General features: G+C 32.1%; 1 protein-coding gene and 1 long non-coding RNA gene across 2 annotated transcripts in view; both read right to left on the bottom strand.

The window, feature by feature from the left end:
* LOC138329827 (tropomyosin-like) overlaps window positions 1-24330 on the bottom strand; it is a 134866-nt gene that overhangs the window by 41268 nt on the left and 69268 nt on the right. The gene's annotated exons all lie outside the window — the stretch shown is intronic.
* LOC138330080 (uncharacterized) lies at window positions 7068-15367 on the bottom strand. The gene is made up of 2 exons (XR_011209522.1): window positions 13749-15367; window positions 7068-9503 (listed from the first exon to the last, which is right to left on the bottom strand). It is a non-coding gene; the product is annotated as an uncharacterized lncRNA (long non-coding RNA).

Raw genomic sequence — 24330 nt, forward strand, 5'->3', positions numbered from 1 at the left:
TCCAGAATTTGGCGACTATTGGCTTAGGTTTGTGAGGGTCTCTCCCCGGTATTCTGTGAATAGCTTGAATATCTCCAGGAGAAATCAGCTGGGTTTGGAGTTTTCTATTCACCAAATTACAAAAGTCAGCAGCCAAGTTCCTTTTGTTTTCCTCCTCTGGTGTATTCAATTCTTTCATGTTCATTATCTTAATATTGTTCCTCCGACTGTACTGTTCGTTATAATTGCCTTTTCTCACTCCTTCTATCGCTAATGTCCTAACTTTGTAAAGTTCAGCTTTACATGGCCTTTTTATACTCACAAATCAAGATAAGCTTTCAATATATCATTCATCACAAAAAGTTACCAACATTTTGAAAATTACAGTACTTTCAATGCATTGGTTTTATTTTTACAAATACAAATAAGAGCAGAAAATGTTTTTTTAGCAGTACTGCTAAAAATCATTATATGCACATATATAGTGAAGTGAGAGTACCTACTGTGAGACCATGAAGCCTAATTTAACATTTTCCTTTTTTTTCATTGCGGTTTCTTATTGGCTTTGCACGGACAATTCTGGTCTTTGCATGAATTGGCTCTTTTCACGCACAAACATTAAGCAAACCCGAGGACATCTGTCTCAATAACACATGCGCAAAGTGGTTTTGTCATTAAAAAAAAGGTTTATTTAACGACCGATTTGGTCTAGAATGGAGTATTTGGAGATAATACGGTCGGTATCTAGCAACTGCCCAACGTGGGATTCGAACTTGCGATCGAGAGGTGGAAGTTTTTACTTGTTTATATAGACATCTGAACAAGTCGGCTGAGACGATCTTAAATTCGCCGAGTGGTAAGAAACTGTACTATGCTATAACATGGTGTGAGTCACATTAACGATAAAGAGTTACACATTTATATACAAAACACATGGCGCCTAACGGCAGAATGAATACGATTTGAATAATGGATTTCGGAGATTGTTTGGAAATGATAGCACGCAGATGCTGTGATAATTAGTAACAAATAATATATATGCTTTTAATTCTGCTAAGTGAAGGAGGTATGTGATGGAGTATCCAAGTCTGTCTTCCTGCTTGTCGTCCGTAAAGATATATATATATATATATATTTTATTTTGAGTTTTTGCTGTATATGTATCACACATATGGATACTAGTTCACAAGTCACATCACGTATTTAATATTACAAATATAACATGGAAACATATCAACGATTTCTGATGGTTCCATTTTCAGGCATTTAGATATTCAGGCCAGAGATATATCTGTGTTAGTTTTACGACGTCATTGTACCAGTAGAGAATCAATGCTTTTTATCAAGTGATGTATTCAATCGATTTACTGACGAGATGAATGAATTAACAAAGTCGAACTTTGATAGACATGGACCTTCAGCAAACCGTTTAAAATATATGACGGGTGATAACTTAAAAGTCGAAAGTGACAAAATGAATGGTTGATTATACCAAGCCCTAATGGATGGCCAGATAAAACGTTGGAATATGAAAAAGTATGTCATGACTGTTAGATGATCCCTGTTGGTGATAAAATGCCTCCAAACGCATTCCTACAATGGGGGATTTCGTTAATAATTGCTGAATGGATACTCGATTATTCTCTCACCCACGATCAGTGTTCATTGTCTGGTCTTCTAAAGATCTTTCACAAATATATATCTAATGTGCTGAAAAAAAGTATTTGGTATTACAGATATCCTGTCATCATACATTATGAGAACGGTTGTATTAATTCCGTTCTATGGAAAAGCACCAATATCGTTGTAGAATGATACTCAAACATCCTTTTGTCCCATGCTTTGTTTGGAGATTTCATTTAAAGCCTGGAGGTTGTTCAAACTATTTATATGAAAATAGAAAAATATGTTTCAATGTAAGTTCAATTCTATTTCAGTATGAATATTTTCCCGACTTTGTATATGCGAGTTTATGATTGTAATGCACAGGGATTCCTGAAAGTAAAATGTTAAAAGAAATCCTGTCACCACAAGCCTCAATATGAGCAGTTCCATGACAATCGACCCAGGTAGCGAATTATTATCAAATCGAAGATTACAGAAGATACATCAATATGGACATTTATATCATGTTTGCGGTTACACCCTACTCCAGAACTCCTCAGAATATTATGTAATTATCTGTGTATCGGTTAAAAGTATATCAAATGACAAAAACATAGCTTGCGTTGTGTTCCTCACGTTCCTGTTCCGAACTCGGAGACACCACCAGACGTGACCCAGCATTGGTTTACCATCAGGCCAGATAGAGCGTCGAAAATGGATAATCACAAACATTCCTTACGTCGTGTTCCTCACGGTCCCGTTCCGAAATTCGAGACACTAGCAGACGTCACACAGCATTGGTTTACCATCAATATCACAAAAATCAGATAGAGCATCGAAACTGGGTAGTCAAAGGTATGTCGGGTATCTGCTACGAAATGTTCGGAGACATCAGTGGGGCACAGTCTATCAATGTTATCCTTGAGCATTGTCAGAAATAATGCCAATGAGCGATTTGAACGTATGCAGTTTTCAACATTTAATATTTTGTTTGTGGAGAGGTTGATGGTTTCGACATATAGCTGAAAAGTCTGCTAGAGTACATAGTTTATGATATCTGATTGATCTATTTACCCTCTTATTGTATTTGATTGATCTATTTATCATCTTGTCTTAAGGCCCCAACATACTTGCGCTTTTAGTGCACCGTGGCGTATTTTAACAATGTATGAGGAAGTAAAGGTACGCTTTGATATAAGAACGTTATAATAAGTTGTGATACACTTGATAAGATGTAATAATGTGGGTATTATTAGATACACCTATGTAGGCTTCACAATAGCGTCCTACGCTGTCCTACACTTCGATACGCTCATTTTAGGAGTTAGGTTAGTGACATAGTTAGGACCTAGTCATACTTGCGATATTTACGTTCATTGCATTCTTGACAGTTGGCTTTCTCATACGTCCGAGAACAAATGTTGAACGATTTTCAATACGCTGACGGAAATCTATGCAGACCCATGAATTCTTGGACTCAAAGATAAGGAACCGAAGTGTACATTTACGTAACACAGTGTAGGGCAACCTAGATCAACGTCGAGTTCTGCGTGTCCCTATGTGTCAAAGTGTATCTCTGTATTTCTACCACTACTCGAACTCCTAAAATAAGCGTATCAATGCGTAGTGTCAGAATATACATAAGCGTATATCTAGTTATGAATACCCACACCATTGCACCTTATTTAGCGTACTTTAACTTGTCATACTGTATCACAGTGTACCAAGACGTCCCTATAGAGACTATAGAATCAAACCTAAAATAGATTTCTTGAAATCCCCTTGTGGGCACAAGATTTCATAGTGAGGTGAATGTTTTGGAGGCTGCTGATTGGGTATTCAGGGCGCATCAGTTCCAAACGTTTAATATGTGGGTTTGGCAATAAATTCCGATGTTAAATTATTTCAAGTCTGTTTCTGACAGGGGGAGGTAATCAATATTGGAATTAAAAAAAAAATATTGGTCAAATTTTGGTGCGGAATTCAACATAAGATGGCACTCCCAATATTAAGGTCTAACATGATGGTAGATCTTATTTTTTATTCAGAGGTATGTGATATGAAACATCATTATATGACCTTCTTCAAAATTAGTTACAGGTGACCAGACTTGGAAACTCCATTTAACCTGGACAGTGGCAAACATTAACATTATCGTCTATGGAAATCATTTGGTTCTGTAGTCTCTATAGGATGACAAGCGGATATGACGTTTTCATCATTCATCGTCCCTGGACACCATTTTTTTCTGAACCCAATCTGCATATTTTTGACTGGAATTCGAATGTTGATGGTATTTTGCATGTACTTTATACATAGTTGATAGTTATATTTAATACGGAGTCATTTCTGTCTCAATGACAACACTGTTATTTGGGGAATTCTGGTTAAAAAGTTCACATCACACATATATTGTTAAAGATGCTCCACCGCAGACAGAGCATGAACGATATTCATCATTTGAACAATAATTGATGTTTAATCGTGTACATATATGCCTATTTAACACAAAATATAATATGAAATAATTTATTTCGCCTTTGGTGCATCCGCAATCAGTTCTTCATTCCATATAGGATATAGTGCCACGGAATTTTTTCGGGATGCAATTAATTATTTTTCATATTTTAAACTTTAAGTAACATTAGAAGCTCTAACTTTTCAATGGTGGTAATGGTGTTAAGTAAGTAACTTTTGTAACTGAAGAAAAATAATAAATCGTCTGCTCCTGTTTTTGATAGTGAAAAAATACCATTTGTCAGCGGTGGAGCATCTTTAATAAAGCTAAGCAGATGTACCAATATCCCTGAAAGTGACTATACAGGAGATATTTTTGTAACGATTATGACACCGAGGCTTGGGACAATCTGACATAGGGGCTAGGGGCCCTTGCAAAGGGGGTGGTTTAAAGAAGTCTGCTGACTTAGAAAGAATGTGTATTTCAATGATATTAAGTAAACTTCTCGGAATCCGCGTGATACACTGTGCTTAGGAGTTATGCAAAACAAAATTAGGCTTTAGGCGTTATCTCTTTCCTTGTATTTTTCTATTTCTAATAATTACTATAATTATATTTGTGTGTATCTAAAATATCTTATGTAAATATTAATGAAATGGATAATGTTGTTTGTAAGATATCCAGTATATACTTCTTTTTCAATCTTAAGTGTTTAAAACCGGTCAGGAATGGGTTATACGTCCAGGCTGTAGGTCGGTTGTTTTCATTGGGGTACTCTGGGTTCCCACAAGTAATTGACTATGACCATGAAACCTAATCAGTCTACATAAAACACAATTTGTTTTTGTGTTCAGCTACTTTTACGCATTCATTTTAGTCATTTCTTCTGTTTTAACCATGCTTTGTAAATTGTACCTTTTAGGCCGACAAGTTTAACAGTTAATTCCCAACGCCAAGGGTAGTTAACTAATTTCATGAAAATGTTAGACAAAGTTGCCTTTCCATAAATGACCTGCTTATTAATTCGTGAGCATAATTTATCTTTTTTCTTTATGTATAACTCTAAAATATCAGTGCTATTAACTACTTCGAAGTGAATAGTTTAGTGAAATTTGAGTTGGCTTCTTTACACTGTATGTAGGCCTCTGGTGAAGGGGTTAATTAAGAAGACGGATGGTGTAAATTTAGAGATGAAATGTGTAATGCTTTAGCAGCCAGATCATAGAATTGACTAGTTTTATATCAATATTGTTCTGATCAGCTCTTTTGGGTTCAACTTTTGCTCTAGAATTGATCTTATCTGTCCTTGAAATCCTATAGAAGTTAAATATTTTACTTTTTTTACATCAATTGGTATTAGTTTGTAATTTTGGAGAGAGCTTATATAGAAAATAAGAGCAAATATGAGTTTTTTGCGGCTGGTTTTTGGCCATATTTTATTAGTTGCACCATAATTTTTTTTTTTTCATATACATAATGACATAATATGTAATAATCCTTTCTTTATGCTTTGTTTACTAAGTTATACTTCTATAGTAATGAGCCAGTTCTGGAACTTTGCTTTGCTTTAATACTCAGTTCTAGATATGCTTTGGTAGAAATTCAAAAAATGTGGGGTGGGGTAGAGAATATGAATTATTTCCCCCTGATCTTCTAGTTCATTTCAGTTGTTCTTTTATCCCTGCAGTACATTACCTATGCTATAGATAAGTCAAAGTCAAAAGTCTATATTCAATATTATTGAGGTATGTTCATTTCAAATTTGTTTCAATTTTGTTTCATGATATCAAAACTCCCATCTTGTAATCAGACCTTATGGATATGTAGCTTTTCAAAAATGATAAATTTGAAAAAAATGGTTGCCTTGTGGACAGGGTTTAAGCTTTGTCGTAGATAAAAGAGATGTTTGTAATGCCAGATTCTTGAATTTTGAAAAGAAAGTTTGAACTAGAAAGTGAGCAATCGGTGATCAAAATTGGGCCCTTTCAGGTCCCTATACCAGCTATATATAACATATGCTACAACGCTGCAGAGTTTATGCCTTGTAAGTGATAGCGCTTTTTACGACTGTTATGCCGTCTGCTGAAGTAGCCTACCTGTACTCCAGCTGACCTTTTACTATCTTTGTCGGTCCACATAAAGAAGTATTTTTTAAAATCATCGATTCTAATTAGGGAAGTACGGTTGACATACAGCGTAAACATGTACAAGTACATAAGTTAGGATATTAGTCTTATATATTCAATATTTTAAGGAATAAAAAAAAATGATGACAAGACTGTAATGGCAGAGGTCATGGTTGGTGTTAGTGCACACAGGTGTATGTTTTTGGCTACAGTCACCTTTCATATGTAACGTACAAGTATCGATGATATTACTTTTGATATAATTATGTACATGTAGTACGTCAAGTCTAACCGTTATTTGTCACCTTATACTAGATCACTGGTTCGATTAATGCACGAAGTTACGTATACAGTGTATTATTTCATTCAGGTTAATATGAACATATGTCCAGTCGTACTTGATACAATGTACAAGGACCCCAAAGGTCGACGCACAGTTTTTCAGTCTTGCTAAAATCTGTCGACAATCTAGTGCTTTCAAATACAGCTTCCACGGTATTTAATATTTCAATTTACAATTATTTCAAACTCAATTAAGTGTCACTTTTAATAATTATCTGAATATTCTTGAAGCCTTTACATTTTTGACTGAATTTTGTTTAAAATGACAGCAACAATATCTGATCACTATAAGCTGATACGCGTTAAATATGTATTGGCTAATGCACACACAATTACTGTATTATATCAGCAAACATATAGTATGTCTATTTTCATTTTTCATTTTTTAGCATTTTGTAATGGAAGTCGTCCATCAAAAGCATACGGATATATATTGATTTCAATTGTACTCTTTCCTAAGAATAAACAAAACATTGTGATAAGATTAAAACACGACTGCTTGATGCTCTGTTACTTTAAGCGGAGTTAATAAGGTAAAAACAATCACAGACATAAAGTTTACGATTATCAATTAATTTATTTTACCAGCCAATATAGGTTTAACATGTGAATTTAAAAAGAAACATGGCAAACTGGACATAAAAAAGGTACAATCTAACACTAACGTGAGAAAATGTAATTTTTGTTCTCAAAAGCATTCATTGTTTCTTCCTATTTCCTCTGAAAATGTTAAGTTCACACTTATGTGATAAAGGTCTTGCATCACCCTTCTAGCTGGAACTACTTCTAAAGGGGTATTCCCTTTTCATACACACACACAACCACACACACACACATACATTTTATGGGAATTCATTTCTAAATACCATGCTTATATCTTCGAAGTAGGTTCCATATGTGCGTAATAGTTTTGTGTAATAGATAAGTTCCCGAGAAATAATGTTTAACCAATCAATGAAAACATTGTTCTCGCACGTGTGATCAAATCTTTAACCCCTCATTCCAGTACAAATGACAATATGATTTCAGAAAATAACTAGAAATGAATCTACTCATCTTATATCAACTACAACAGTACTATCCAAATAATTTAAACTGATGTTACACATGCGTCGGACTACACAATAGCAATATCCTAGGCCTAATCAATAAAACGACAATACCAACATACACTTGTCATCGTATACTTGGATATATTTCTTGAGCATTTACTACTAACTTTTCATTGCATCTGTTATACTTGTATATCTTCCTTCTCTTATTAAACAAGATGCTTTCAGAAAACACAGTTAAATTCAATATGGCACATTTTATTGATACATTGACCTCCAACATGTTCTAAATGAATGTATGACGTACTATGACGTAGTGACTATGTTGGGAAATATTGTTATGAATGTAAAAGTATTCGTTGGAAAATGATTTGTATATTTATAAATCGATCTTTAAATAATCAGAATTTTATGCAGAATACACATTACATAAACTTTCACGTGGTAGACATATGACAGTTTAATTTATGATTATTATCATATGGTAGTTTTGTCATCATTAAACAGACATACATTCAAAGGTAGCCAGACAAAACTTTCGATATGTGTTGATCTGGATTGCAGGAAATTCAAAACATCACTCGGGGTTACGCACTCTTGTGGAATGTCCCTCTGCCCAACACACGAGTGCGGTCCAACTCGTCAGATCAACATATATGAGTAGCATTGCATTTGTATATCAACTTATGGTATTTTTAATATGTACAGATAAACTCACAAACTATCAGTCATTAAGTAGTAACCATTATTTTTGTATAACAATATAATAATCAGTTTATGTCAATTCTTTACCCGGTTTCAATAATTTTATACTACATAAACTTCGCTTTTAGCAGCCAAATAACATAACTCAGGTAGACGCTTGGTCAGTGTGGGTAAATACAAATACAATCATATGGAAATGTATATAATGGGTCAATAATACATTGTAATTGCGTTTTACAATTGATCACAAACATATAAAGATACAAACAATGACATCAATGATGTTACAGACACAATATACTTTACAATAAGTTAGTGACAATAACATCAAACCTGAAATATGAATCTCGCATAAACATTAAATATTATATCTAATTCTATAATTGGTGTTCGTGCTGGTTTCTGATTGGTTATTAGATTTCTCAGATATATTGATCAAATGCAGTATTTCGGAAACAGGGGTAAAAAGCACGCGACTTTACTGAACTGAGCACAGAAATCTCTCTCACGAATCCAGCATCCTGTGTCAAAAACAATGATGGTAATATCCTTTTATATGTTATGTCATGATGTTTATAGCATATAGCGTTACGGGCTTTTTTTTAAAATCCATGACACCAGATTAATCTATTGTGACGTCAGTAGTCTGCAGCTTATGGTGGAAGACTATAAGGTTTGTGCGATTAACGATGATCAACAGAACAAGCAACATATACAATAACGTCAGACGGGAAATTGATCTAGCGGTAACATTTTTTTTCTATTCGACCAGTCTCAAAACAATAATCGTATATAATAAGTATCGACCTGTTTTCAAGTGGATACGGTGAGTTATTAACCCACGAAAGTGATATTACCTTATGCTTTCGGCCTCGGTTGATATAATTTCATTGTGTTGATAACCCATCGTATCTACATGGAAATAGGCCCAAACTTGTATCATTAATATACAGCTATGAGATATTATATACAGATAGTTTTGCAGTGTGCCGTGCGAAATTTGTACAATCGATACAACACGAAAGGAAAATATAATTGACAATTCATTGTCTAAACCAAAGAAAAAAAAGATGATATTAAAAAGTGTAAATGTGGGGTTAACACATAGCGCCACTAAGACATGGTATTTCTTCTACACACAATGCCATATAGGTGGTCAATATTGATGATGTATGTGTTGTCTGTGATCTTGTTGGACATCACCGTTCTTTCAGCGTGTCACTCTTTAAACCATTTCTAAAAGAGAAGAAGCGTGATGGTATTAGTCATTTCGACGATTTTTTTTCTTTGATGCAAAATTGATAAAATATCATACTAAATATTGTTAATATTGTCGAATGCAGATTTGTCCATGAAGTTCGTTAAAGGTCCGTGTTTGTCTTGTATGTTACCATAAATATCCGACGCTTTTGAATCGGCTTACATGTAAAGTCATCTTTAAAGACTTAAATAGCATAGTCTTGAAAATAACTTTACTCTATCTATCGATTATGTGATGCTAAATCGTGAGAAAAATACATAATTTAGGGAGCACAATATGTTTATGTTGATAGGTAAGCTAGACACGAGGTCGATATATACTAAAACGGAGTAAGCGATAGAAATCGACAAAACAAACCACCATTCTTTGCCTTTGTCAAATTATATCAAATCCTTATTTCAATTGGAAACAATTTAAAGGAAAGATGAAGTATCTAAATTGATCTGAAGATAGCTTATGATTTTACTCATATATGTCTAAAACATCAATTGATTTAAACTAAAATCTCAAATGCTGAGCATTGTTCACTCAATACATTGAAAGTCGTCATTATACCATAGAAATAGCATGGTTACATTTGCCTACCATCATGATAGTTAAGCTAGCGTTGCTTATTTCTTGTAGCAATTTTAGCAAAGTTAGTTAAGGAATACTATAGCGGGCGATCTGATAATATATTTCCACCCAAATTACATTAATATTGCCCTTGTATAACAAATGGGTAATATTCCGCTTATATTCACATGTTTATATACACGTTCTGGAATAAAATACAATGTAAACGTGTATAAACAGCATCCATCAGCAAACGGCATGGATTAATACACAAATAAATCCTGAACCAGCCGGCTAAACCTTAGGTTTTCCCTGTCGTTATTACTAATTAGGATATTACAATATCAAACTATCGATTTAACGTTCTATCTACTTAAATATTTAAAACATTCCTTTAATCGGAAAGTGTCAGTTATTTTCTTCGCTGTTTTAATGTCTTTCATTAAAAGTCGTTACCGCGGAAATAATTTGTGATTCTGTAGTGATAAGTCAGATTTGAAATTGATTATTATAAGTCAGATTTGAAATTGATTAGCGGCGTGCGACTAGTGTTGGTATCTTCCGTAGCAATGTCAACTTATCCAGTTAATAAGTATGCGTCGATTTCGGAATTAGTCGTACCCATATGTTTCAAATAAGTATTGTTCCTTTTCCCCTTGATTTGTCGATATTGTTTTACAACAACTAATCACTATAGATTGCAGTATATACAATATAAGGAACTAATAACGATATATAGATAAGTAATTCATAAGGTAAGCATGTTGCATTACCAATTGCAGTACGTAGAATATAAAGAACTAATATATATATATATAACGATACACAGATAAGTAATTTATCAGGTAATTATATCGTCTCATATTTTTGCGAGTTGACTTAGCTGATCACGGCGAGATCAACTATATTCAGCTGCAAAATATAACTGTACCTCCGAAGATGTGTATGCCACAAAGACGTGTAATAAGGCTACGCCGACTTACTAAAATGCAAATACCTCAACAGGTCATATGACTCAAAACGTCGACATACCTATCTCGGTAACCATAACACGGGTTACCATAACATGACATGCAAACACGATGTCAGAAATATGTTGTTATTTTGGATATCCTATCTTGTTTAATAATATCTTTAATCCGACGTTCACTATATTATGTCGGCTTAATACATGTCATTCAGTGCATTTCAATAGCATAGTTTATGTCATACGTACATTATTTCAATGATCTAATCAAGTTATCCATATGACTATATATTACCTTAATATGCATTGCATCTGATATTATGATAACAAAATTTATTTCAATTTCGAACTTTATACAGTGACACAGGTAACACTGTAATATAGATCGTCAAAGGTCATGTTTGCTCTTATACGTTAGCATAATTATTATCGATGATCCTATGCTGTTAAGAATTATCTACAGATAAATTAATCTTTAAAATTAATATTACATAGTCATAAAAATAAATTCCATATATCGCACGATTATATAATGCTAAATTATGAGAAGCATATTTTTACAGAGCACAATAAGTCAATATATACTAAACGGAAAAATAGAAGACGTCCAAACAAGCCGCCAGTCGTTGTCTTTGTCAAATAATGTCATATTGAAATTTGGAAACAACATTACACTAAGATGAATTATATTTATTAATCTGAAGATAGCTTATGGTTATACTACCATATACAACGGTATATCTAAAACATCAATGCATTTAAATTTCAAACTTAAATGCTGAATATTGTTCAGTCATAAAATTACTTAATACGTTTGAAAGTCAAGGTAGTAAAAGTTGACATTATATCATATGAATATCCCTACCATCCTGCTATCTAAGTAAGCGTTCTGTTATCTCATGTCCCAATTGTAACATTTAAACTTACGGACAACATGATTATGTAAAAGTAAATGTAAACTGAATTACATTCATATTGGATTTATAATACCATTGGGTATTAAACAATTAACTGCAATTTAAACGTTGGGTATTTTACACAGTAAAATGCAATTTAAACGATTACAAACAACACCCGTCAGCAAATAACATCGATAAGTACCAATGTTGTAACGTTTCCCCTGTCATAAATACTAATGAGGATATCAAAATGTCAAAAAATCTATTTAACATTCCATCTATTTAAAGTTTAAAACAGTTATTTAATATAAAAATACTAGTTATTTCGCTATTTTGACGCCTTTGAACAAAAGTCGTCACTGCACAAAGTTATTACTGATTTTGATAAGTCAGATTTGATATTGATTAGCGTTGAGCGACTGGTGGTGGTATCTTACTTAGCAACGACAATGTATCCAGTTACTAAATATGCTTTGATTTCGGAAGTAGTCGCACCCATATGTTTCAAATATGTATTGTACGTTTTTGCCCTTGATTGTCTTCCTTTTTTTAGCAAAACTACAGACTGCAGTACATAGGATATAGTTTTAATCTAATAACGATATATATTAGATAGGTATTGCATAGTATAATTATGTCGTGTCATATCTTTGTGAATTTTGTTTAAGGTAATCACGACGAGATCCATGATATTCAGCAGCGAAAGTTTATATTGACGTCTGAAGATGAGTATGCCGTAAAGACTTGTAATAACGCTACCCCGACTTACTTGTGCAAATACCTCACTAAGTCATGTTATGACTCGCAACATATCTCAGTAAACCCCTGGTTATCATAACACGACATACAATAACAGGATGTCAGAAATATGTCGTTATTTTGGACATATTGTCTTGTTTAAGTAATATATAGTAGATTCCTCTCTCACTTATTTTAAATCGAATGTTTAAAAAATCACGTCGACCTAATACATGTCAGTCAGCGCATTTAAACACTAGTTTCTGCCAACAACACATTTTTATTGATGTATGCAAATGCATAGTAATTATGTTATTCATATGGATTACATCATCTTGTTTGTGGATCAATTCGGGAAATATGTTAGTTGTATAACATTAGAAAACTTAATAAGAATCATGACAGCCGTTATGTTCATTGCCTATGACATTATGATAACAAAATTACTAATTTATTTTAATTCAAAACATACAACATGCGAAGAGAGAAACGACGTTTATGGAACGAGAAGATAATATAATCATTAAAATTATGACAAGCAATAGATACGTCACTTCCTATAGATACAAATTAACAAACTACATTGTTCTATGATTAAACAACATCAGTTACATATGTACATGAACACCGGTATCAAGTATTGACATGCACTTTGACTAAATTGTCTTTTATTCCAATAATAACTCTACGGTATTGCAATTCTAGCAAGGTATATAAATAGACAATATTTTAAAAGTCGAGTGGATGTTTGTCACGTATTTAAACCAAATCATCTGTGAGTAATGTACGATATTAAAAAAAGTGATGGCTAGTCTCAATAAGGTAGATATCAAACAAGACAATATTTCAAAAGTCGCGTGTGTGTTTCACATTATGATCAAATACCAATTTATACAGTGAGTTAATGCCATTTCAACAGGTAACATTGTAATATTGAAACGGGTTTTGAAAGAAACGAAAATGTATTAAACGGTAGCATTCCTGATCATTAATATTGTATACATGACCTTATACACTTAGTCCTAAATGCTAAACTAGCCATAACTACAAAATATACTTACCCCACATTTCGGGCACCGCCACTCCTAAATTAAAGATAAAGAAAGATAAATGGATTGTGTGATAATGTGAACATATAAAATAGTTATTTTTGTTGTAGTTACAAACCGTTGATAAATATTTCAATCAACAGTTGTATTTTGTTGTGTTGGTTTAATTCAGTAACATCATTAGCATTATCACACAAAAGTTAGATAGTGTTAACGCGGTGTTAAATTTAGTTCTGGATATGAATTGATTTTACAATATACAGAGACATCCAGTCATACAATACAAACAAATAGAGTTGCAATAAAAAGTAGTACGGTCCAAGTACTTGAACGCGTGATATCAAAGACGTTATCACATTCCTTTGTCTATGTCTAGGTGGTTTGTGTAGGGGACCATAACACTCTCGCTACATACGAGTTATCCTTGGTAACGGCATATTGCAGGTTAACATAACATGTGGTATAGTAATGGTGTCTATGGTGTTATTAGGTACATCCAACAATGGAAAATCATCATCATACCATATCATATCATTTCGGATGGAATGCAAATTATTGATACAAACCCTTAATGTTTCATCATTTGTTTACGGTTTTTGGGATGGTGAAAGGGAAGTAAATGCATATTAATTTAAATGTTGGATTTAATCATTAATTACAATTTCGATTACTTTCTCAATACTAGCTATGTATGCAATGGAACATGTTGATATCGATCGTATTGACAATGTGTACCTGTAATGCCATATTAAGATAGTCCTTGACTTATTAAAGAGTGTACTTATCTAAGTGTTAAGTGGGTATTTATCTCCCTTGGTAAATTACATATCTACATACCTGTCTAATACAGTATCACTACAATTCATGGTAACTCACCGCATATATTGCAGCAAAGAAATTGAGTCTTGTATGTTCATGTATTGCTTTTTTTGTTTTTTTCCCCATTAAAATAGTTCGAATACTTGACAGGTTTTATTACTAAAAGTTTAATATATAATTAAAGCTTTTATCAATAGTTTGATTAGGAGAAGGTCAGTTACGAACAAAGTGCAAATAATTACCTGAATAAGGTATGGATATAAGTTGAATATCATTACATCTTATTTGATCTGATTGTTATATCAGTTACCATGTATACCACATAGATAATTCCTACCAGTTTTATCATTATCAGTACGGTTCCTCTTATAAAATGACATCGATGACGTAAACTTGGTGTAGCAAACATGTCATTTCGAAAACACATGATAAATCTTCGTAATATAGGAAATTCGACATTAGGCATTTTCACCATACTAAACTGATTCAGGGGAAATCCGAGTTTCTAGGAAACGTAAAATAATACGGAAAATATGTACAAAATAGTATATGTGTACCTTTACAAATATTTATTGTAACCATTTCTACATATGATTACAATTCGCCAATGGATGTAAAAGATAAATTATATCAAAGTGGATTTATTGTTTTACCTGCGCATACATTACATTATAAATTGCAAGAAAAGGTGTATAATTACAAAACTTAAAACCACATGTGTAAATGTCAATAATACATAATCATTTAATGGTTGTCTACTTAAGGTTTACACTTCTATGCCTACTTACCAATGTTACAACACGTAATGTTAGATGAACTGATGGTAATTTAGCAATTTAGTATCTGTCACTGAAATAGGTGGCGGTTATTTGCACAATTTTAAACGTCATTAAAAAAAAAAAATTATCAAATTTTCTTAACAATTTAACAACGCTTAAAAATTTAATGTCGACACTATTAAATAATTCTAAATAAGTTAGTTTTTTTTAAAATTTATCAATATGAGAGATAAATACTCAAACATAGATCTGTCAAGTTTCAAGTATTTGAACCCTCGTGAATGATTTTGGCCGCCAATTATCGGCAAGCCTCGGCGTGAGATATCCCTGTCGACATGACAGACCACTTTAAGATTATATCATTTCTAAATATTTTGGAATTCAGCTAACGATATTTACTTATACAATACAAGCTGTCATTTGATTGAAGTATGTTACGCTTAGAATGAATTGACACACATGATTAAATTTGTTTTTCAGGAATCTTACGGGCTTGTTTGACGAAATTTCGTCGTTCTGAGTACGATTCACATATTTTGATTCACGTGGTTTATATAGCGGTCGGTCCTAAATTGGTTGTCAAGCGGAACAAACAAAATGGCTACTATCCGCATTGCTGATGTCTCAAGAATTGTCAACATTATTTTTTAAACATGTTACTTAAGTTTTTTTTAATCTCTAATGAAAGCTTTTTAACTTTCACTTATTATCCATTTAAAGAGTAAGAATAGAGTTACATTAACATTGGGTGGCGTATTCGTATAGCAGTAACAAAGGGATATATTTATTCTTACCATATGTTTGTTTAGCAATTAAGTTGTCATTCTACAGTTATATTTTGCAGACAAAGCACATTTGTTACTTCGAACGCGAAGACATGATACCAGTGGTATATGATTATTTCTAACTAAACGGGTAAATGCTACATTGAATCCGATACTTTCAATTCAACCAATTTTGTTGAAGAAATAAGAATGGGCAACAGGCTAGGCCTATATGAGCCCTCTACTAGCTAGCGATTATACAAATTAAATTATGTACATGCATTCAGTTGGTTAAGCAAAATATTAATTGAACAAATAGGGTAAGTATAAAAAGAATATTATTTATTTACCATCTATTATAATCCTATAGATAGTCTAAAGATAAATTCCATATTGATATATTTTTAATAACTGTATAAGGGAGATAATTCATTAATAGACAAAATAATATATAGTTGTGCCATAGTTATATAATATATCAGGTTGATAAACCACTAATACTTCTTTTTGAGGTTTTCTCAGTTTTAATGGGTATATAACCCGATATTTAAAGGTGATGCATTATTTTAGAGATTTTATGGAGGCAAATACAACACTGAGAGGACAGAGGCAAAAACTGGCCAGGATACATCACCGTGTACATGATTAGATAACAGATAATAAAGGTAAATAAACAGGTAATACCCACACATTAAACAGTACCGTTCACAGTTCAACGTATACATCAACATATTTATTAAAACGTTTTTTCATCCAATTTTTAGTGCAAAGGTTTTTAACATCATAAATGTGAAGTATATAGTTTACGGATATCTGTGTTTGATGTCACCGAGCTGAACCATCTACAGCGTGTTATTAAACGTATACAAAACTCATGATAGCCACCGAATCATGATACTATTTCTGTCGAAAACCATTGACCATATCTAATAGACGAGGGTTTGTTTTACTGGATATATGTTTATTATCCAAGTCGAACGACTGTGTGATGTGATGCTACTGTTAATGTCCGTAACATAATTGAAACAAAAAAGAGATAATCCATTTATGTAATTGTCTAACTTAACAACTCATTGTTTGGATTTCATTTAGAGATCAAAAGGTTTGTCAGTTGACATTTTGATATGTTACAAAACTATTTGTATCCCGATTCGGCTGACGTTATAGTATATGTATGTGTATAAAGTCCTGTTTTGGTAAACTCTGTATAATTTCCAACAGTATTTATTATGACAACACAATATGTTTTCTAATATAAAAAGACAACCTTTTGTAACATTGTTCAATTAGATATAGTGTATTCGACTTTTAAAAAGTTGGAGTACTCTGAATTGTATTGCATAGTATCTTCCGATAAAGCAGTAAAACAAAAGACGCTATACAATAGCATAAAGTTACACAATACGATTACGAATAACGAATTGGTACAGGGGAATACGTTATTGCTTAGTGAAACTGGACACACGTAATCAATTAATATCATTACTCAAATTGTAATCTGCCTAATTACTGGAGAGCCTTTAACATTAAGAAAATAAAGATCCTATGGCAGCGAACAGTTTATTAATTAGTTTTCAAAAATGTTATGTATGATAATAACAGTGTGCGGTCTTTGCTATTTTAGCAAACCATAAGTACGTGGTTAGTATTAAAACTAGAAAACATGAATTCAGTTATGGAATGAAATCTTAATATTACAAACTTTCAGATCAGGTATTAAGAAACTTAATTAGTCAGATATTTTATAACTATATTCAATTCCGACAACTTAAAGTTGATGCCTTCCTATCATATCCACATAGGTATAGGTGTACAAATGATATCCAAGTTACTGACATGTTAATAAATGTTATAAAAATAGCAAATGGAATATTTGACTGTAGATTGATTATTTAGAATTAATGTATAAAGGTTACTATTTCAAAATTATGTGTGTCTACATTCATACTATTTAATACGATTTTGGAGTTTGTGTAATTTAACTTACGTTTTACGTGCTATTCTTTTTTATAATAGAAGCATCCAATGATTCATAATAGCAATATTATGCTTTATTCTATTAGTGGAATATGTGATATTTAATCGATTTTTTTTTATTAAATCCCTTCATTGTGAATAAATGTGTCAGTTCTTGGAATATTGAATATGATATTCACTATACGATTTAATATGCATTATTTGTCTTATTGTCAGATTATTCTGTTGCAAACATACCTAATATGTAATTGTATTCTTAGACCATTGAATTTTTTTGCATTGGGATTTGTGTTTACTCTATTGATTAATATTAAAACTGTTAATAGTTGCGTTTGTTTGTAATAATGTAAACGATTTAGAAGGGGTATATAGTTAGCGTCATGCAAGGTATTTGTATAAGGTCGTATATATCAACTTAGATTAATTATTTGTCAGCGTTCAAATCAAACATAATACAGCCACATATCCTTCAGTCGAACTGCAACAAACTCTGTTAATAAATCGCAGAAAAAATGGTATTCGAGTCATCCGTGGTATGACATTTAGTCAAATATTAAAATTATGATAAACAATGTATGTCAATGACATATCGACTTTTGTATTTAACAGTATTTTAATTATTGCTAAAACAATGTATTATTTTGATAGAACTAGTGTATACAAATGGATAAAATGAACATAACAATGCTGTTAAAATCAATATAAAAGGCCATACACCTGTTCGACAAACCGAGATGCCTGGTTTAATTAATATGTTTTTGATAGGAAGGGGGTTATTTCTGTTAATGGAAAGAGAGGTATTTGACGATTAGCGGTTCGAGCTATCCAAGGGCATGAAATACACAGGGACCAACGGTCGGGACCATGCAATTTATTAAGAGAAAACAAGTTCGAGTTAACAGGGGCAATACTGTATATATTAGCATATCACCAAAACGAGTTTTTTTGGTATGCACTAATATATTAAGTAGATATAATTATTTTAATTTAAAAATGTAACCTGAATTTATGTAAAATACAATAGCCTGATAACATAAACAACCACCCTGCATAATAGTGTCATTAGATAAGTCATTGTATATCTACTTTAAAGGTAGGCTATACATACAATCTAACATACATCGATAATGGAGAGTGTCAATATAAGGAAAATACAACATATATCATTACTTATTGGCGGTAAGCGATATTTAGTAAATATAAAATACGTACTGATTATTGAATATATAAGTGAAATGCACTGATTATCCATATTAATATTCAAAATGGAGACCATAAGACGAGTGAATGTATATAGTCATACTTCATTTCCAGTTTGGAAAGTTACTGTTTTCCTAGATAGTTTGATATCATCGTAATATTATGCTTGGGCGATTGGTCAGTGTTAGGATTTGTAGTATAATTGAATAACAGTGTATGAATGTAATATGTTTAAGGTAAAGGTACTAAAACGTAGATCATTAACACTTTCTAGGAAATCGAGTGTTTTATATCATATCAGCTTTTGCCTCTTTGAATCAGATGGGAGGCAATCAGTATGTTAATCAGTAGGATACTCACATACTGAAAGAGAAGACAAGTAAGGATTAGATAACGGACAATAAAGATTAACAGACAGATAATACCCGTACATTAAACAACACCACTTACTATTATAGACATCATAATTTGTTTTTTAAATCTGCTATATAACTTCGAATAAAATCACAGAATAAATATTGAAGGAATCCGAGGCAGTTTAAAAAAGAAAACAAATATTTGAAAAAAAAACACTTTTGGAAAAACACATCAAGATGGTTTAAACAGTGTATTCGATTTTTTTCAAACTATGTAACGTCCAAGTTTATTTCATAAAATAAGTCTTTATCTATTTTTTATATAAATATCATAGAAATTATTGTGTATTATTGATAATGACATCAACATATAGCTCTAAATTGTACGTGATGGAATTATGTAGTTTGAACAACTCACATGCACGCAATTCGCAACGGATTTCAATTACGTATTTAAATTAATCAGCTTTTATTGGTCCTTTTAATGGTAACTGTTGTGCCGTTTTTGACCACATTTACTTCAATGATTATTACCCACGTTTTCTTCTATAATTGACTTTTATTTATTGTTTAGTCATAATGACTTTATAAAAAGCTGGAACAAAAAAAAAAAAAAAAAAAAAAAACAATCATAAGATTTTTTTATAATATGTTGCATATTTATATTCCTTTTATGGATATTTCAGACATGCTTACTCCCAACCTCACGTCAAGCTACTTGTTTAAACAGTTCTGAGTGTTTCCTATCTTTTATACCTATTATAACAGCAAAAAATATCAACTATTCCAGAGTTTTATTATACTTTTATGATTTAAAACTATTTGTGGACTTAGAATAGGTTCATTGAAATACACTTCTACTTCCAAAAGGAATAAAAAAGACTTTAAAACCAATTATTAGGGATACTTACAATAAGCGGTGTACGTATACGCATACTGATACGAAGACGTATTTGACTGGGATCGATCATTTTCGTTATGTTTACCACACATTCAATAAAATCCCTTACTTCCAACATCTTCCGAGGCTGATTTTCGACACAGTGTCACAAATATATAAAGATCTCCGTATAACTATAGAGCCAAGGGCCTGTTGATCGATCAAAAATCACGTTTTAAAATATTTGATACTTTTTTCACACATGCACTTTTATTCACGCATTCACGCATGAACAAATGCCGCGTTCTTGACCCGAGTTGATATCTTGTAGTGGATTTAATTTCGAAATATAGAATGTAAAGTCACATACGTCCCGTATCCGTATGCGTATACGTATACCGCGTATTGTAAGTATCCCTATAAAGAATGTGCCGAACTTAAAGTTATACATGTACATTAATGACTCTTACTTTGAGCTTGATATTTGGGTTTTCACATCAACCAACTATGGAGCGCGGTGGATTATGACACGCTTTGCGGCTCCCTGTTTGTGATTGAAATTTTACCAAATTGTTATACGATACCGTACACTAATGACTATACCAAACCTGAATTTTGTGCGTAACAAACACGTACACTATAATCATAACATGCTCACTAAACATCATCGATTATGGCACAAAAGATGCATTTATGATAGCGGTAGATCGTTTTTGTTTTAGTTTAATTCTTCATTCAAGATCTCACCTTAACGAAATGCAACCGATATCATGAAACATTGTCATATTTTCACGCATTTGTCTCAGTTTTGTACGAAAATACAATCCAGGTTAATGCTTGAATACAACTAAAGGGAAACTTATTCTCATTTTCACATACAATTGTGGGGCATTTTAGAACTTTACGCTTTCACTGTTCTGTTTTGTTATTGGTTTCGATAAACAAATGAAATAATATCGAGTTTTTGAAGCGATTTAGCAGGTACCCCTCTCATTTGTTGGGAACGATTTTTCCCGAAGTAGATATCAAACAACTAGGGCCGGATCCCGTTACCATACAGTGATTAGGTTTAGCTTTGACAAACCTGAAAACTATTGAAGATATTTGAACTTGGTCAGATTAATATAATTGCAAGCTTCATGTATCTTTTCGAAGCAAATAAAATAACTCATACAAACGGACTGGTATTTAAATATTGAGACAACAACAATAAGTTTTTTTTTTAAATGAGAATAATAAGCAATTTGCTCACAATAGTTTGGAATATTCTTCTATCTGATTGAAGAGAAAAGAAGAAAAAATATACTGATCTAAAATATCTCCTTGGTTTTCGCTTTCAAAATATTCGAAACTTCTCTTTGATAGTGCATACTGTCGCGAATACAACATTAAATGGAATGTATGAAACCTTGGTGACGAGTTATACGATGTTTATAGGTGGAAACAAATTGTAGTCAATAGTAATACATTACATTTACAACAACACAACACTCTTTACAACCAATGTGACTTTTCTAAGTAGGATTCGATAATCAGATAAATTAAACACGATTCAATCGAATGTTTGAGGGATCCTACGTAATCGTCTACATGTATCAACTAAAATTTGGAGAGGATTCACTAAGATACCACCAGTTGTAATAGTGTCCATTTTATAATGTTGCAATACGCAAAATAATTCTTAGATTTCCGTTTATGGAATGTCCGAGCAGTATGACATAAACCACGTAGTTATTTCGAATGAAACACGAAAACGAAATATACAAAACACTTCAGGGAGGTATAAGACGTTAACGAGATGAAACAGTGTGGGAATGAAATATAAATCCAGGGAATACTATAATACATACCTGATTGTTTAGTTATCTTTTAATATATATCACAATATAAAACTATTTTGACATGAATCAATGGTAATTTAAATTGAAATGTATGTTCAAATAATTATCTTCATGCACGAAGGTATGATATCATCCGGAAATATGACTGCATCATTATACGATTTCCAGAAGACTATTCACGATAACTGGTGCGGATACATGCAACTTTAGATTATATGTGCTGTAATGGGGGAACCGTTATCCATATAAATAGAGCCGTGGTGTGTATTTAATGGTCATCGTGTAATTGTATCGACACAAATAATTACGTATTTTAAATTAATCAGTTTTTATTGATCCTTTTAACTGTTTAGTTTTCATTATATTGACTTTCAATTTATTATCAAAGGCATCTCTTTTTCTAGTATCTTAACATATTTTGGGCTGCGGTGTGTTATCCATTATTGTTTCTTCTGTTATGTAATAATTTTGACAGATATCAATCACCATTTTTAATAATTCCGTTTTCATTTACTTTTCTAAAATGTAATTGATGTGCCATTTTGGCAATATTTTGCTTACCGATACAGTATATTATCCATTATTGTTTCTTCTGTTATGTACGTATTGTTAAACCATCAAAGTTGCCGTTAAACGTATCATTAAACACATGTGGATTATTAAGAGTGGGAGTGGGTTATGGATTCATGGCATTATCTACTCCATCAGCTAACTTTGTTTTGTTTGGTTGGTTACCTTTTTTCTGTTATTCTTTTTCTATGATTTTTTTTTGTGGAATTACAGGATTATTTTATTGATTGCATTATGATTTTTCGTTTACTGTATTAATCAGTCTAAAACTGTATTAATTATGTGTCTTGTCGATGAAACATGCATAAGACTAATATATTTGAAAAAAAATACCACCCTTTCGTGATGTATACAGAGATTAGTCCTGGTTTCTTGATGAATACCAGGAAAACATGTAAGAAAGTGTTTTCTTATGATGTTTAATCTATTAATCTTTCTAAATTTATATCAATACTGAGTCTTGTCGATTAGAATTGATAATGCATATTACATTGTATATATTTATTTAAAACGATTGTTTTTACTGAACCATACAATACTGTAAAAAAATGTAAAGAAAATAATAACATATCATTCAAATACCAATACTTAATATTTTAAAATATAAGGTTTGCATAAGTTCACAATAAAACGTTCGCTATTTGAGGTGAATAAATATAATAGATTAGAACGCCAATGCAATAATAATTATTATTTACTTGTTAGACATGTATTACACTGTTTTCATATGTGGCAGCCATGTTATACCTTTCCTGCGATGCAGACTTGATGCGTTTTGACCCCAACTTATTGAGATATCGCAGGTATATGTTGTAAACTCTCTCATTATGTATTAATGATTTTTAAATTGTATTTGAAATCAAAAAGGTTCATATATCTAGTTACATTTAATGAAACGTAATATACATAGCGTGTAAACTAATAGCGACTTGAGTATATAATTGTTTACTGGAAATTGAATTACGTCTCAAAGCGTATTACAAAAATGGTCATTTGCTTGGAAGGTTAAGGTAAAAGAGTTGGTAAAATGACTTCTGTCTTTACGATATTAAATCAATGACAAGGTACTTTTTTCGAATAATTCAAACGATTAAGAAGGTATATATAGTCACCGGCATGTAATGTATTTGTACGATGTGGTATATATTAATAAAAATGATAAATTTGTCTGCATTCAACTCGAACATAATACAGTGACACATCCTTAAGTCGAACTGTAAGGAAACCAGTTAATAGTTCGTTCGAGGAATAATGGGTATCCATCCAAGGCAGGTCATTCAGCCAAATACTAAAATTATGATAAACCAAGTAGATCAATGACATATCGACAATTGTGTATCGAGATGCCTGGTATAATTAATTTGTATTTGATAGAAAGGGATATATTTCCGTTAATATAATGAGGGGT

This window comes from Argopecten irradians, chromosome 8 (genome assembly GCF_041381155.1).
Source record: "Argopecten irradians isolate NY chromosome 8, Ai_NY, whole genome shotgun sequence".
Taxonomy (NCBI): domain Eukaryota; kingdom Metazoa; phylum Mollusca; class Bivalvia; order Pectinida; family Pectinidae; genus Argopecten; species Argopecten irradians.